Raw genomic sequence first — 19,427 nt, 5'->3', positions numbered from 1 at the left:
TTAATAAAGTGCTTGTGCAAATGCATTTATTAAACTCCCACAAGTGAAGGTATATGTCTACATAGGTACCGTTATACTATTTTACGTCTGCGCACGTTATAACTATAAATAAACATGCTTGGTCAGCCCGCATATTTACAATTGTAAGTATGTATACACCTTTTGAAAGGTGAGTCATGTTATTTGTGTCGCTTACGAAATATAGAAAGATAGATAATCTAATCTCTTGCCATGCGGCTTGTCAGGTATATATTGCTGACGAAATCATATCTGACTACTATTTATACATATAGTATAATTATTACAACGACCCACTGATTAAAAGATAGGTTGCCAGGCAACGAACATACTCCCACAGTGGCTAAATCGTCCGTTTTTCGGTAATGAAACATTTATAATACACTAAAATCGGATTAAGAGTAACAACTCATTAAGTAATTATCAGAAAATCATTAGAATTTCTTTGGTCCATGCTAACGCTTAGTATACAAAACATTTAATATCATGGATTTAGCTTTTCAAATTATCAAAATTCATTGAAAATCAATATACATACTTATTCGTCTCAAAATCCTAAACTATGTGTATCAATCTAATGTCAATCGAAACGATTATAGATAGGCGTAAAATCAGTCAGATGATAACTATGGCCTCTAGAGCGTCCACAGGATTTTTCAACGTGATCAATGGCCATAACTCTGGCAGTAATTATCAGGAATCTTGGAAAATCAGTAGGATTCTTCGTCTCATGACAGTAAACACTGTGTATAAATTTAAAGTCAATCGGATATTAACTTAATCACTTTGAAAGATCCCTTGGTCGCTCTGGGGGCTAAAGATAATATCCGATTGACTTTAAATTTATACACAGTGTTTAAGGTCATTAGACGAAGGCCCCTATATATTATCAAGGATTTCCAATAATTACTGCCAGAGTTATGGCCCTTGATTACTTCGACAAATCTTGCGGATGGTGTACAGGCCAAAGGAATCATTCGATTGATTTTAGAGTGATACACATAATTTAAGGTCTTCGGGTGAACAAGTATATTGATTTTCAATGATATTTGATAACTTGAACAGCCAAATCCATGATATTAAATGTTTTGTATACTAAACGTTAGCATGGGACAGAATTAGAAGCCAAACAAATTCTAATGATTTTCTGATAATTACTTAATGACTTGTTTACTCTTAATCAGATTTTAGTGTTTCATAAAATGTTACATTACCGACAAAAGAAAAATTATGCCACAACTCTTTTTGACTGCCGGACGATTTAGCTGCTGCTGGCGTATGTTTCGTTGTTTGGCAACCTATCTTTTGTTTTCCTCTGGTTTGAGAGATTTAAGATTCATGTTGTGTTTCGTATTGGGCTAATTTTAATATTTTTTACCCCGTGTACAATGTATGACATACCAATAAAACAAACCTTCTTCTTCTATTTTCCATTGGGGGGTTGGATAGCTGAATGGTTAGCGTGCGCGCTGTATCATAAAGTCTGTCATTGAGTCGACTGGCGTGGTTTCGAATCCCCGGTTGTACGTGACAAGGAGTAGGGTCGCCTATCCAACCTCGTGGGTTTTCTCCGGGTCCTCCGGTTTCCTACCACTGCTAAAGACCCCTATGCGCAAGCGAATTATTGAAATAAAATTAAACCATATATTAGTCCCGAAATGACCTAGTTGTGTCGAGTGGACGTTAAACCCCATTCTCTCTCTCTCTCTCTCTCTCCCTCTATTTTGCATTGGGTCATTTAGACGTATGTTCTCAGTAGGTCAAGTAGGCCTTCGGTTAGGTTATTAATAGTGGTCAGCAGTGACCACCTCATAGTGTTTCTCAACAAATATTGATTTGTACAAAGGTTTCCCGGAAGAGCAAGTGACATTACGTAAAAGAACAGTGTACTTATTCTCCCACGACGAAGACCCATTACTCGATCTTTTCTCAGAAATGGTTCTACATCGAAAATGATAAATAATGACATGACAATAAGTTGATATTTATGTACGATGACAGTTGGATTCGGAAATAGTGCCCGCAGGGAATATTATACCCACTTTTGATTTGTAGGATTCTATTTTAGTATATTCAAAAGATATTTTATGTAGGCAGTCATAGTCATGCTTATAGGATTTTTTTTTATTTTGTTGTCGTAATTTATGATTTGAATAAGAATAACGTACTAAATTATGCGTACCTATTATCTATTGTAAAGTCTATATTTAGATATACGTAGGTTAAATTATAATTAGCCACGTCACCAGACAGACGGATATGATGCACTTCTTTGCAGTAAACGTGAACTTAGTTGAGTTTCACGTGATGTGACCGTATATGGCCATCATATAGCGGTGTCTCTATTTATATTGCTTATAAACGCTATAGAAACGTTTCAAGGTGTATATGAAATAAACTTTTTGTTGTTTTATTTCACCTTCACACAACTCACCTTTGAATAGACTGTCGTCGTGTTCTTCTTATAGTATATACCCCGCGGTTTCTACTTTTTCTATTTTAAAATATCCTTGTGACTTTCAAGGAAATGTAATGTAACCTGTATACCCTCTCAGTTGTTTATAACATTTATCATAATTTAAATAAATCATCAACCACCCACCAAGTCTGGGAAGAAAAACGAATGACTGTGAAGGAGACCTGACATAACTAATTTTCAAAATATTAAAGCGATATTGTATGTCTGTGATACCTCTCGGGTGGAAGGGTTTAACGGCCTACTTTTCTGTACCATGAACCGGGCTAATGAAAACGACTATACCTCACGAGGTATAAAGTTAAAACGGACAATGGAATTACAGTCTCGGGTTTTCGTCCCATCGGAACGACTAGACGTAGTTCAATCTTAGTCAACACCAGGATCTAACTCGCGACCTCCTGATTAATGAGCCAAATTATCACACAAATGACGGATGGCTAAACCGACCTGTTAGTTTTGTTTAACTGCGACTCAAATGATAGAAATATACGAGTTAGTCCCAACTTAAATCTATTCGTGTTGATTGATCTTTAATCTCCAGTTTCATTGTAATATATGTCAAACATTTGAGCTTGGATTTTAATAAAAATGTTAATTAATGCACTTTTAAATAAATGACTTGCACACCATTAAGTTTATGATTAACTTGATTAAGTATCTAAAGAAATTGACGCAGAAAGATTGGTGTACATTGATTATTTTTTGTTTTCATTTCGGTTAAACAGAATACAGAAGAATGAATAATTCATCTTCGTGAAGTATGTACGACCATTGGTTTGCACGCATGACCTTACAATAACAAGCCAAATGATTGACAGTTCGGCCTGGGTGACGGCATGATAAGACTTTTCCGCTTGAAAAAGTGAAATGAAGTGGTCAGCAGGCGGTTGACCTATCACTCGTAGATAACTAGTGATAAGTACTTCTCAAATACTTATCTTTGAAGGGGATGAAGACAGATATGCACCACAAAAAGACGGCTAAAATAAGACCCCAACAATCTCATCATTAGTTGAAATCTACACCCGTATACTCTCAACCACAAGTGCATATTTCATCTCAATTAACATACTGGTCAATCATAACGTGCTGTTAATATAGCTAACCTGCAGTGAATTAAGATCAGTTGGAAACATACCAATATAAATATCCTTATGATATATGACAGATAAAGTGCTCATAGCAAATAGGAAATGCCTACATAATAAATGTCTTAAGCTTACACAATTTAATCATATTGAGAGAGAGAGAGAGAGAGAGAGAGAGAGAGAGAGAGATTTTGCCAGAAATAAATTGAGTTTATTACGTGTCTTTCGAATCGGATGAACGGTGAAAATGTTAACGTCAGAGATATATATGACTTTACAACGTTATCACGTAGTTTACCAACCCGGACATAATTTGGAGTTGTGAAAGAAACCAGAAAATGTCAATAATCCAAAATGGCTCTCGTAAAATTGTTTTAGCTTATACAAGGTTCCCACTTTCGTTCGATGCATTGTGATGTGTTTGTCTCTATGGAGTCCACGAACTGCTACGCGCAGATACGTTCGGATACGTTTCGATACGATCAACATGAATGCTACGACTGACCTCAATATATGATAAGATCTTGTAGGATCAGCACGATAACCCCGCGATTAAAACCACGATTTCAATCGTAGCGCAAATCTTGATAGTGGGAACCCAGCATTACATAACATTCGTAATTAAACGTGACAGACTGCCAAAATACCATAGGTTTGTAGTGTATTTTTTCCAAGTATTTTCAAATGTATATCATACCATTGCTACAGTTATGCTTTTGCAAAGTGTCTGATTATACTTATAGACCAGTCGGGGTAGAAAATAGGACTTTAAACCCCATTTCAATTCTGATTATAGTTATCTTCCACACTGTCTGGTTCTTGCGCCATCTAGCGGTTAACACGATTAACATTTATACACATTAAGAATTACAAAGTTTGTCGGCTGTGTACCATTATCAACGAATCATGGTCACTGTTTTGTGCCCAACTCGCAGGCAACCGATAGTCGGCAAACCATCGGGGATGATCAATTCTATTTCCAAATGCACGCTTTTATAACGGAGATTGTTTAAACCTGTGATGTAGGGCTCTGTGTTAATTTTGTACGGGTGAATGCTTAAATAATGATGGGCATGAAGGCATCGAACCATCGCTAAGTCTTGTGTACACGGGCCTCAATAGAAGTACGTAATGTGCCACAAATATTGAAATTTAAAAAGTATATTCACAAATTCGACCAATTTGATAACATATGTTCTGGTATATAATAATATAAAGGATGTTATGCAAAAAGTTGTCGAACCATTCACCTATTTCCCCTGGCAAAACTCGGCTAATCTCTCGCTTTTAGTCTTATAACATCATGAATTATGTAATTTAGAAATGTATGATTCTTACGGGTTTATGTACATTACCAAATGTCAATAACCTGAGATGAATTAGTCTACGATTAATCTAACCGTCGATTTTACCACTGGATCAATTTACAGTCGTGTCAAAGAATTTTTACCTCGTCAATTTCTTTGTTCCCTGTATATATGTAATATAAATTTCAATATATTGATATAGTATGAAAGTGTTTAAACGCACAATATGCTTAGTGTAATTACACAGTGGCTATGTCAAGTTATGAAAATCGAAAATAAAAGTTTACATTACTGAGTGTGAAATGTATTAAGGTTAAGGTTTCCATCGAAGTATATTTTTTATTTATTATGAGCGGGAAAGACCCCTGTTAGATTGGGGATGGATCTTTAACGTGAACTCTTCAACAAATATTTACACAGGGCTCTAAATTCATTATTCTGATCTTTGACATTATGGAATATTCCCAACACAGAGTAATCAGTACAGTATAGGCAATGTTAAAGTGAAATCAAGATGTCAGTTTCGTGAACCATATAAGGCAAAGACAAGTGGTATTAAGTGTTTTGAAACGTTCGTGTACGTTATCTGGCGAAACTTCTATTCATGGGGACGTGACTAGAATAGCACTTTAACGCTTAATATGTAGAATTATATATATATAACATATATTCGATTATAACTAGAGTTTTAGTGGTATTTTAGTGATTGAGTAACTTTTTAATATAGAAACAACCACTGGCTTTATTATATAAGAACGACATTTCGACAAGTATCTCCGTATTGTTATCATTGTGCTTGATAAGAGGATACTTGTTCAAATGTACTATTATAAAAACAGCTATTGTTTCACATATAAATATGTTCTGTTAATTAGAGATATTGAAATTCAGAAAATGTAAATAAAAAATGGAGATGATTTGTTAATTATAAAGACCTTTGTAATCTTAGAGAAATAAGCATTGTTTATAATATATGGTTTATATGAGGATCACCACATTAACATCAGCTTATTTCCTTCATAAGAGATATATTCGTAGTTGAGTTTATTGACATAAGGAGGAATTAAACAAAGATTGCATTATATTATCTAAAACCGACTATACGCTCCTATTTTGTACCCATCCTTAATTCATTTGTACGGCCAGTCCTAATTAAACATAGTTCCATTTAATTATTGCATTTGACGTAATAGTTACACGGACGGGATTGCACTGAGATACGATATAGTTCGACCTTTCAACCATATTGCTGTCTTTAAACACGTTTTTGATATCTTGATCATAATTAAGTGGTAGTAGCATTATCACCAAGGTTAGCGTGATACATGTGTATTCACCTGTTAATATGATCTTATGTAATAATAAGCAATACTGTATAACAACACCACCAAATAGCGGTGATTTGCCCTTTCAGAGTTTGTATAGAACTAATTGCGGTTTGTATGGTTGACCACAGATCTGGAGTTGAAAGATCGATAGAGTTTATGATAAGCGGGATTTGTGGCAGCTAGGGTAGGATTACTAAAACAAAACACCACCAAGGCATAAGTTATATTTACAAAACAATAAACAGGTTTATTGCGTATACTCAATTTAATACGCTTTTGAAAATATTTGTTCGTTCGTTTACGGATTGTCATGACAACAGAGTTGGTAACCCCAGTTTTGCTCGTTACGCTGACTACACCCCCCCCCCCGCCATCCTACATTTTAATTTCGTTTACATGGGACTGCTTTTTAAACACATTTCAACGTTTTTGTAACAGTTAGGGAAATACTTGTAAAATGAAATTGTCACATTCATTGCCAGAAAACCGCAAAATTCTGGAAAAATGTCCATTTCGACCAGGACAACTAATCTGCTGGTGGATATATGTTATGGCAGACCTGTTCTTTATGGAAGATTAATCGGTTTATCATTCAAGAATAATAAGTTGACCAAATCAACACATTACAGTCGAAATACAGTACGCCAGGGTAAAGGGGTGGAAGTGGCATGGGGTTGGGGGTTACAGCGTTAATAGGCGATAACTAGCTCTGAGAATAACGAATTAACTTTCAAACGTAACCCCCACGTACGATTCGGTTGATGATTCCGTTCAGCTACCGAATTTTTCTGTCTGATTGTTTCTATATAATTTGCACATCATCGCTTCGTCAATCATTGAAGAAAATGTGAATCATCTGGAGTATTTACTGGGAGCTGAACCAGTTTAATTGAATTTTTTTAAAGAGTGTCCGTCGTCTTGAGGCGAAAATACGCCAGGGCGAAATGATGTGGCTGTGATTGATTGGCTAATGAATTATTCGGCCGCAAATATTTATCGAAGCAAATTGGTAGGGATTCCATTATCCTGAAGCGAATTGACAGCAAGGTGAAATATTACAGCAACAGGGTTATAAGTTACACGAGCCATAACGTTTATCATTTGAATGGACGCAAGGTCATCATTATCTCAGGTCAAATGTTTAGATAATGCACGTTTATAGTCCAAATACAATTTTTCGTAATCCATTGAATAATTAAAATTTCTTAAGTGGCCAAACTTAAACTGAGAGTCCCAGATTTACCAAGACACAAGCATAAAAATGTAGAGCAAACGACACAGTGGTTTGTCTGAAAGTTTCAGCTCAAAATAATGAGTGGTTTGGAAAAGAACAAAATCTGATTTGCGTAACTTTGTTATGCAACTCATGGAATTCTACTAACTACTGAATTGTATGACTTGGTAATCGCTACGATCACTATGTAAGCTAGAGACATAGCTCACCAGACAGTTTAAGATAGCGTGGTACTTGGGGACCTCTCGTAAATATGGAAACTGATAGGTTGTATTTCCACGAAAAGATACCACACAGATTGAGGTAGTTATACAGCACCAGAATAAGGAATCTTCAACGCAGAATTAACCTCTTGAATTCCCTAAAATTTTTCTGAGATCGCTCTTTATAAAGACAGAATTTTAGAATTCCCCTTGATTAATATGAATAATTGGACCAATGACCACATTTTTGCAACAAAGTGAGGGGGACGGGGTTAAATTTCGGGACAAAAATAATATAGTATAAATAGATCTTAATTTACTTATTCGTTTGCACGCGAGTGGACTACGCGAAAGAAAACTCCAGCGGTCATTGACAGGTAAAAAAGGGCGTGTCTTTAATCGATACCATGCAATTAACCACCGAATCGTGTTTAAAAAACCCCAATCCATTTTAGGCCGGCAGGTCAAAGGTCGACAGCGTGGACGTCCCTTGTCCGTCGTTAACCCTTTGATACGTACACAGTTTGGTTAGATAGTATTGATTCGTGTTTATTTAAATCCAGGATAACTTACAAGGGATATAACATGTCATTTATGTTGTTTATGTTGTGCTGTCGGTGGTGCGGAACGGAGGGCCCGACAAGAACATCTGTCTAGTCATTCGGATAGGACGAAAAACCTTCCACCATAGCACACTGCATGGTGTATAATATGCCTATCTCCATTTGCCCACTCGGTACAGACAATTAGGACGTTAGATCCCATTTTATTTCAGTTCAATTAAATGTTGTGCATATTTAGATGTGTTGAAATGAAGTTGTCCCGTCGCATCGTTGCCTCGCGCTAGATTCGCAATTCAAATATTGCTTACTTGTTTACCTCAACAGCTTGATAAATAAATTACAACCATCATTGTTCCATGTAATGGGTTTCAGCAAAATAAGATAAATGTTTAACATATTGATAGCATTTTAAAGCCGCAATGTAACAGGCGACCTATAATCATTTCACTACGGGTATATGTATATTTAAGCACTTAAATGTAGTGACGTAGCTAGAATGTGAGTAGTGTTTTCGTATAAAAGGGAAATTATATTGGGCGTCTTGCATTTTTCTACTGTACCGATAAAAAAACACCCTTTTTTAAACGCAGTAGTCCATGACCCCCAACCGCCCACCAAAACACACAAAAAACATAGCAACAAAAAACAAAAACAACTGATTAAATGTGCCCTAACGATTAACTTGACATCGATGTTCTTGGAGAATAAAAGAACCTTCAGATGTTGACTGATAATTAGAAAAAAAAAGAAAAAAGCGATATACTGAAAACAAGGGAAAGTAATAGGAACTTGATCGCATGGAACCAATGTTGATCGATGTTAAGAAGATTATTGTTGTGTTGTGTGATGTCTGAAAGGTGTGACGTATATTTGCAGTGTAATTTGGAATATATACAAGTTTGTCATAATTATACCTAAATTCTGGTCGATATAAGGTCATTCATTGATTATTATGCATCTGAAATTATATCGGCTTACTGTGACAACAACATTAACTGCTCTTAAATAATTCAATTTTCATTATCAATACCGGTATATCTATAAACCACGACACTGTATGTACGTTAAGCTCATAAAATGGTATTTCAATCAGAAAGTCAATAATACAATTCTATAAAAGTTCTGCTCTGCTTAGTTTGTCATTTGGGTTTGTCAAGCAAGGCTGACCACAAACCGCACTTATCTTGTCTTTGGCAGACGAGGTTTAAGGTCACTTCTGGTGCGTAACTTCAGCTTTATGAAAGTGTAAAGGTTTATTTTCCACACAGTGTCCATAGTCGTAGGAGCTGGGGGTGGCTTGGGGTGCAGTTGTTTTTGTGCAACATACAAAGTTACCATAATTTCCATTGATTTGATATTGATTTATCTATTTAGATCGATTGTAGAATCCGCACTGGTCTCTATCTCGGATGGGACGAAAAACCGATGTCCCTTGCAAACGTTGGCATGATTGTAAAATATCCATTAGCAGTTGGAATTTGAAATAAGAGTAGTCAGTATTGCCGCTGACCGGATAAAATTTCGCACTTAGCACACTACATGACATGTGCCCGTCTTCATTAGCCCAGTTAGTACAAAAAAGTAGGACGTAAAAACCCATCTCATCCCTAACCCTAACCTTAACCCTCGTTTTCTACGGTGTGTAAAGCCAAGGTAATGTCAGCGAAAGCATCTTTCTGGTCGTGTTGAATTAATAAAGTTATATTCTACGTGTAATACGTGAATTGACACGTCTGTACTCATGTGAACTGTACCTGATGTCCTGATGTATAGGCGGATATAGTTGTTTGGGTATCCCTGACTAATCCTGTATTGAACTGACGTATATTAAATCCACATAACATATCCAATCGATGAGTCGTTAAGTTTATCTATTGCATAATATAAGCTATGTGACAACCGGCATTGTAATAATTAAAAGTCGAATGGTTTAAAAAATGTTGATGTAATTTAAAATGCGTTTCGCACATGCTCTTTCTCGATTAAAGTAATCCCCACAAAACTGAGTTAGAAATCGAGGAAGAAATTTGTGAACTAGCCTAGATACCGCAACAACGTCATTTTTGGAGAATGTGGTGATGTGATATGTCCAATGGAAAACATTTGTTCTTTTTTTCGATTGGATACCAGAATGTATTATATGGATAAATACTAGTAATTGTTTTCTTTCCCATGATTTCCTGTCAAATTTTTCTTTCTCTTCCCATCCGACGCTTTCTGCATGGCACTTTGTGTTGACTTTTTATTCTAGAACTAAAGAAGAGTCTTCGAATTTACATGTTCTGCCATGATTTGGTAATATTCGCGTGGGAAGGTAAAAATACATCAATTAGAAACATCATCCATAGATGGATGTTTTTGACCTGGCGATATAGAAAACAACAAAGATCGTCACCCACTTCCATATGTTGTACACATAATAGGCACTTTGTCGTTTTAAGGATGGGAACGTTTTAAAAAAAAAGGTGATATAGGCAAAGAAATGACATGGATTTAATATTGGATTCAGTAAGCAGTTAAGGCCCGTGGTTTTAAAAAGTAAATTTAAGGCTGAACTAGACAACACTAAGCAAATGTTCTATTGTCGACATAATATTTGGAACCATGCGTCTATAGTGCGGTAATTATTAAACTATATCCAGTATCATGTATTGTTGAAGATTGGTATAACGTTTGTTTGATAAGAAACGATTAATTGAAACGTGCGTTATTGCACGTAGCATATATTTACTGGTTATTGATAATCATTTAAACCTGTATAGAAAATAGCCCTGTGGCAATTGACCACATATTGTATTTTTACTCATAATAACGTTTCCATGTCAACTATAAATTAAGCAAAAATACCAATATTCCAATTTTCGTTATCACATTATTAATGCATTCGCCATAATTTCATGTCATTTGCTTTATTTAAATAAAATAGATAGATGTATATACAATGTGTTACACATTTTAAAAATGGGGGATCACGTGGCTAAGTGGGTAAGACGCTGGCTCGCTGCATTGGCCGATAAAGTTCATCCAGATTTTCCGGCGTGGTTTCCCCTTGTCAGTGATGCAGGACGGAGGGCCTGACAAGGACAGCTGTCTAGTCGTTCGGATGTTACGATAAACCGAGGTCCCGTGTACATATTGGTGTGCACGTAAAAGATCCCTTGGAAGTTGGAATTCGATATAAGAGTAGGCCGTAGCGCCGCTGCCCGGGCAAAATTTCCCTCATAGCACACTGTATGACGTACGCCCGTCTTCATTAGCCCAGTTTAGGAGCAGAACAGTAGGACGTTAAACCCCATTTCATTTCATTTCATTTCATAAAAATGGATGCCACGGTGGGTGTCTCGGTGAGTAAGGTGCGCTAACCTGGAGACCCCGTGTTGGAACCTGGTGTTAGCTGAGAAAGTTCATCAGAATTTTTCCGGCGTACCCCCCCCCCCCCCCCTTGTCAGTGGTGTAGGATGGGACGAAACACCGAGGTCGAGGTCGGTGTGCACGTAAAAGAACCCCGGACAGTTGGAATTTGATATACGAATATAGGCCGTAGCGCAGCTGTCCAGTCACATTTCGCCCTAAGCACATATCATGGCGAATCCTAGTCTTGATTAGTTCAGTAGGTGCAGACAACTAAAGCGTTAAACCCATTTCATATCATTGTACAAAGGTGCACTGTGAAAAATACATAGCTAAATTGAGCAATATCTGTATAATAAAACATCAGCTCATGATTTTGTTAACCCAGTTTGAGCAAAAATGTGAGACAGTAAACCCCATTTCATTTCAGTCATTCGGTTTCCTAATATATTAGAAGTCAATAACAACATTTCGATGCCAGTCCTATTAGATGTCTCCGTGTATGTAAAGTATTAACATAATTGTAGTAAATATACATTAATTATTGTCATATATTGTTAACAGGAATATCAGCCAAACGTTAAAACTGGATGCACACTAATGAAAATTTATGTACGCATGTTTCCTGTAGATAGCTATCAATAACGTATGGTTATAAATACATTTTTAAAGGGACGGGATACTAGAATTAATGTTAAACACAGAGCACAAAATTATCGAAAGTGCTCTTACCAAAAAAAGTACATCGACGCCAACAGATTAGTAAACTTAAGATTTTTTAGTTTGGTAAATGTAAATAGATAAACAGGAATTCGCCCGCTTCAAAACCCCTTCCTTGTGGATTTAACATCTTGTATTATCCACTGAAAACGGGATGGATTATTCCGGGAAAATCACTTTAGACATCCCCACCCCATACACACGATTGGAGGTTTAATACAAGAAGATGAATAAATATACACCCCTGTAAGGCGTTTCAGTTGCACCCCAGCCGCTTTGTCTGTTATTGGCCACTGACTTCATACACAAGGCAGAACATGTTTCCTCCTTTCTGATACCACTTTCCATCGAGTCATTCCTCATTCGAGGAATCGTTGTTATTCTGTTTAAGAATGCCTTTCAAGGGCACATCACGCAATATATGACAGTAAAATAATTGACGTTACGTATTGGACAAAATGCCAAATCTACTGAACAAACTAGGCCTATACAAAATCCAAATGGTATAGTGGTATTTTGTTATACAAATACTATAACTAAACGTAAAGATCAAGCAGAAGGCAACTACCCCCCCCCCCCCCTTGCTATTGGGCAATAATGTCAATTACTGACTGTTAATAGTACTTCAGGCATGTAGCTATGTACTGCTAAGTTTTCCTTGTTTAATTAAATCCAATGTCTTATCAATATACTGTCCTTGAATGGTCTGAATCACTCGAAACAGCCATTATTTATAATTGACTGCTGTACACCATTCATAATAGATCACGATTAAAGTATCAAAAACCTGATTTTGTTTAGAAGCCAGTCAAATCTATATAATACAACTATAAGGCTATAATAAATATTATATAGGTGCCCATTATACTGGTCTGCATTATTGATTGCCCGGCCTTTCATTCACCCAGTTTGTATAAGAATTAATAGCAGAGCGGAGTACCGCACTATACTTTTAGTATTATAGTTCTAGATTGAGTAATTATTGAACGTTAAAGGGTTAAGTCTCTAGACATAACAATCAGTCTAATGACTTAGTAAAACTCTAGTGATTGAAATGATAGTCTTACAGTTTACGGTTAAACAAACATTATCTTCACACGACATGATTTCAGACATAGTTTTCCTACTTATTTTAGCTTCACGTAATGAAAGTACAGACACATTTCATAGTTGTATCATTATTATCATTAGTATCGAAGGTGATTAGTTGATGGGAACACTTTGGCAACAACAGTCCTACTTGAGTTTATGTGTCTGGTGAACTAAGTTCACCTTTAGCTCTGGTTAGGTGCCTTGGTTTTTAAAATATTTAGTTCCGAGGGCTTTCTCGCCTAGATATTTATGTTGTTCATAGATTGTTATTTCACTGTATCAGCTTTTGAATTAATAAACACAATAATGAGGTTACTATATATAGACACCATATAGTCGTACACGGATCAATAGCTTGGCCTTGGAATTCAAAGTTATTGGTTGACTGCCTTGTCTCGAGAAGCCAGCCTCAATTAACCCCCTTTCGAACACAACGAATGTTTGTTTGGCTTTTTGTAATATAAACCCCATAGGTTTGTTTTTATATCCTATTTTTATGCCTTTAATTTGTACAATACCTTCGAAATAAATAATGTTTGAACTATTTGTATTTTTGGCAACTGGTTGACTGGCTGTTCGAGTATACAGTTTTCGCAAATCTCTCTATATTTGACACCGTATATATGCACTATATTGTCCAGACTATACTTCGTTTAAATCGTAGCGGAGGTAATTAAAGCTGGATTGATCGGGATTATATACACCAAGGTCCAACCACAAACCAACTTTCGGTTGAAAACCATTTGTCCAAAATGAAAAACATAAAATTCGAACCACATTTCAGTTCACAACAGTACATTTAACACTATGGAACTGAAATAGTTGAACAAATTTATCCGCCCTCCCCCCATCCTCCCATCGGGTCTTCACTGTCTAATATATGCGTGTATTTATTTCACTTGCGTCTGTATGCTTGTGTCTGAACTTATTAATAGAAATTATCTGCCTAAACATTATGTATCTATTACGCGGATCGTTTCATCATATTTTGAATAGCGACAACTGGAAAAATTGCAACGTATTCATATCCCCTTACTGATACTATACTAATGTGATCGTTTATGTTTATTTTTTTCTTCGTGTTCGGGAAAAGTTAGAACTTTAAAATCTAAACGAAAATGAAACGTAAGCAATTATAAATAATACACGTAGGGACTATATACAATCTACCACTTCGCGTACATTGGGCAGTAATACAAGTACATTATATAATTATAGCGAACGTGTTCAAATATAATCCAATTAACACACTACAAACCGACAACTCACTACATTCGTGGCGCTCTAACTTATATAATTACCTAAAGAATGTGTTAAAGTGATCATAAGTGAAAAGTCAATATTTTTTACCGATCCAGCTTTCTTTCCCAATCCTTGCACCTGAAACAGGACAATTAAAACGGAAACTAAATTAAAACTACCATCAATCATTTACATGCTATAATTAACACATTAGCTCACAACAACTATTGACACTGGTACTTGACTATACGTTCATGAACATTACCATTCTTACTTGAATGTATAGATCAACCAAATAGATTTCACCTCAAAGCGAAAGCTTGCAACCAGTATATTAAGTCTACTACAACAGCTGAGTAGTTTATATTTAAGCATGAATTGGTATTCGGTAATTTTAGATGTTCGCAATTTTATATTTTTTTAAAATTCTTTTGTAAAACCCAGAGACAAAAGATATGCCGAACTTTCGATCTTTAATTGATTTCAATGTGTTAAAAATTTATATTTTTATATGTATTTTAAAAAGCAGAGATAAAGGATATGCCGAACTTCCGACCTTCAACATTGACAGACCTGACCATAGGGCTAGCTTCTACTTAATACGATATATTATTCCTATTTACAGCTACCTAAGCTGTACCCAAGTAGCCAAAGTGGGAGATATGTTGAACTTCCGGTCCGCCATCAAGTTGCAAAGACCAAAGACGTACGAGTTCTTTTTTTTGTGTGTGTGAACCGGAAGCTATAACCTATGTACGAACCTTAAGAATGGGAACTGTGGTGTGTTTATTGTAAAATACTGGAATGTATTTCACACAGTGGTTGTAGATAGTAAAATAAAATCGTGTTGAAAAACACAGAATATACATTCTATTCTTAACAACAATAAACAAACACGCTAATTAATGTGGGGGGGGGGTAGATATGGCAAAGGTTTCACATTAATATACACATGGCGATCGTTAGCTATTTTTTGGCATGATCTTTCTTTCACCTTAATTATAAATGGTATATTTATGCCCGTGTCATTCCTCTTTGGCGGCTTTGTTCATTTATTATAGCCATTTCCATTATATCCAGTTCGTGCAATATAACAAGCCTACCCTAATGTAAGTTCACAAAGTACGAAACTAGTTGAATAATAAAGCCTTTATCTCTGTATATAACAGTATAGTGATATCCATGTAGGGTAAACAACAAATCTACATATAAATATAATATTAAAATATATGACAATGTAATTAAGTTCGCATAAAAAAATATCATTTCCAAAAGTAAATAGGTTAACGACACTATATTTTTAGTTGATTTATTTTTTTCAAAATGTAAATGAAATGGGTTATCTATTTTGTGTAATCATTAATCAAATAGTTATTAATATGTCATAAATGTAGGCAATACTGTTTTTAAATAACTAATCCGTCAATCCGACGACTTTGATCCACGTGAAACCATTTTAAAGCAAATATATCATTCCCAGATTACTGCAGCGACAGGGCTAATAAAGACGGACAAGCACCATGCAGTGTACCAGGGCTGGGGTAATGGTAATGGAATGTAATCATGAGGACAGTGTGCTATATGGGGACAGTGGCGCTACTACCCACTCCTATGTCGAATTCCAGAGAGAGAGAGAGAGAGAGAGAGAGATGGGGTTTAACGTCCACTCGACACAAACTAGGTCATTTCGGGACAACACATTTTTCAATTTTATTTCAATAATTCGCTTGCGCGTAGGGGTCTTTAGCAGTGGGAGGAAACCGGAGGACCCGGAGAAAACCCACGAGGTTGGACAGGCGACCGTACTCCTTGTCACGTACAACCGGGGAATCGAAACCCCGCCAGTTGACTCAATGACAGACCGTATGATACAGCGCGCGCGTGCTAACCATTCGGCCACCCAACCCCCATTTCGAATTCCAACTGCCAAGGTTTTTTTTTATGCACGCCTAAACACTATTTGACCTACTGACACGCGGCAGCCAGGTCGGCCATTACCGGGAGCGAACCCGATACTCCTTTGCTAGCGAACCAGCGTCTTACTCACGGAGCCACTGCGACTCCCAAACCCAGATTTATTAAATCCGACCCGGCATAATAAAGTACAATGATCTCTAGAAGAAGAAGAAACTTTATTGCATAAAAAAAACCTTACAAGGTTATGTGCATGTATGAATAAAAAGAAACAAAATATATACATAAAATATACACACATGTACATCATTATACAGAGATAGAAAACTTACAGAGACATAAACGAATGGTATATATACAAAAGCTCCTAAACATTTTAAAATTTCTACATTTTTATCTTAAATTGGTGTAAATCATCAATTTATCAATGATAAACTATAATTTGTTTTTGGTTTAAGTTGAAATAACATAGAAAGAAAGATTCTGTTAACCGGACAACTTCCGAAGGAAATTCCTGTAGTGTAGGCAACATTAACGCTAGGAAAACAAAGATTTCATGATGTTGACTTGTAATCTATGTGTCTAGACTTATTTTAATATCCAAACTCTGCCGTAAAAGACATTTCCGACCCGAAAACAATAATTCAATAATAAATAATATATATCATTTTGGACTTTTGATTAGATATATTATACAATATCAGGATTTAAAATAAAACCGAACAGAACAAGAGAAAAAGCCAGACTATCTGACAACTTGAAAATGTGGCCTTCATGTGTTACGAAACGTCGTTATTAAATAACAGAGAAGTAGTTATATTCATTTAAAATACAGATGTGACGCCATCCTTTGATATTGGCGTACCATTATTTCCAGTAATGTACGGGCAACTTGCCAATCGTACATTATCAATACTAGATGAAATATTGGACTCGCATGACGTATTTCATTGAAAAGCACGTGCGGGATAGTGTCTGTATTTGAAGTTGCTTAATGGTCTGTGCTAAAGACGTAATAAATTGAAACAACACTCGGCTAACGCCTCGTGCAGTATCAATATATTACTTAATGTGTCGCCCTCGACCATTAAACCATACATATACATATATACATTGTGTTGTGTTTTGTTACGAATAGTTAACCGTATATCTAGATGTCATTTAAACAATTTGCATCTCGCTGACATCAATAGTTAATGTACTAAAAGTTTATACAGATAGTGTCACTATTGATTGACGTTTGAAATATTTAAAGCGATATCCATCTTTTTATCTATTAAAAATGTATAAGTTTGTTTAAAGGTGCAACTCATCAATAATTTATCGATACGGTCTCTGATTTCGCATGTTTATTAATTGATATACACACGTTTGAAGATGCATTATGTAAGAGCTAAATCTTCCTAATGCAGGTCGTTCTTTTGGTTTCAAATGTTACAGAAAAAACCCTATTATTTAGACATGTATTCACATGTCAGAGAGGGAGAGAGAGAGAGAAATGTGGTTTAACGTCCACTCGACACAAACTAGGTCATTTCGGGACTAACACACGGTTCAATTTTATTTCAATTTTTTTCTTGCGCGTAGGGGTCTTAAGCGGTTGGAGGAAACCGGAGGACCCGGAGTCAAAACCCACGAGGTTGGACAGGCGACCCTACTCCTTGTCACGTACAACCGGGGAATCGAAACAACCAGTTGACTCAGTGACAGACCGTATGATACAGCGCGCACGTGCTACCCCCCCCCCATTCAACTCTTTAGCCCATTGTTATATTCAAACCATTTCGCTCAGAATAAAGTAGTTTGAAAGAAATTTCCAATATATTCATTTATCATAATTTTTTTTTCTCTAATAGTAAGAATAGTTAGCTCTTTATCTCAATTTTACATAATGCATTTTTAACTAAACAAATCAAGCTCCAAATTAAAAGCGAAAATTGTTGGATTGTTTGAGCTCAAAATACTGAGTCGTTCAGAAATGATCGGCAATATGGTCGAGGGCGTTGTTTCTGTAGAGGGGTCACTGATGATGTCTTTAAAGAGCCTTTCACACAGAACTGCCCAGCTTACATCTTGTACGACACAAATGTCACTGATAAAATGTATGAAATCCCCCATTATGACCACTTGCAAATACCGCCCTAGGTTACAAACGATCCAGACAGACCGACACTATTACGTTATGTCCTACTAAGTATACAATTAATGCGACATTTCACAGAACTACAGTTTGTGTTCTTTTGAAAGCATGTAATTTGGAACCGGAGTTGGCGGTTGCCATATTTGATTTTCAGGATAGAACTGGATATAATTTACAACGCAAAGCGAAAGGCACAGTATCCAAATGAATCAAACATTTTGTCATTGTCGTCTCGAAATCTTTCCCTTTACCAAAGATCAAGGGATTCATAACTATGCCGTCGGCGTAATGTCCCTTTTTAGTCGGCCATAGTGGTACTGGAGAATGTTGTCGATAGACTATAGACGTCATTGTTAATCTAACAGATATGTGAGTGACATAACCCATTCTAGCCACAACTATTTCCTACCCAACTAGTAAACGATGTCCACCATAATCTAACGAGGCAGTCGTGTCAAAATCAAGTATAGGGCATACACTATGTCCAGAATAGTTGAAATACGAACCACCCAAACCTGATTGAAATGTACATTGACGTCTCAGGAATAATGTGCCAAATAATTACTTATTGTTAGCGGCAATACAACGTATAAACAATTTAGTCAGAAAATTGATAAGTACAAGTTCGTATTAATGTCGATAACTATAGTGCCTAGCTTGGCATATACATTGCATTGAGTTTTAAGGTTCAACGGCCTTCTGGATTAAGACTATAATAATCCCAACTGACTTTATTGTTAAATTCATG

Source organism: Patella vulgata, chromosome 3 (genome assembly GCF_932274485.2).
Source record: "Patella vulgata chromosome 3, xgPatVulg1.2, whole genome shotgun sequence".
NCBI lineage: Eukaryota > Metazoa > Mollusca > Gastropoda > Patellidae > Patella > Patella vulgata.
The sequence above is the reverse complement of the archived record's forward strand: the minus strand, read 5'-3'. Positions refer to the sequence as shown.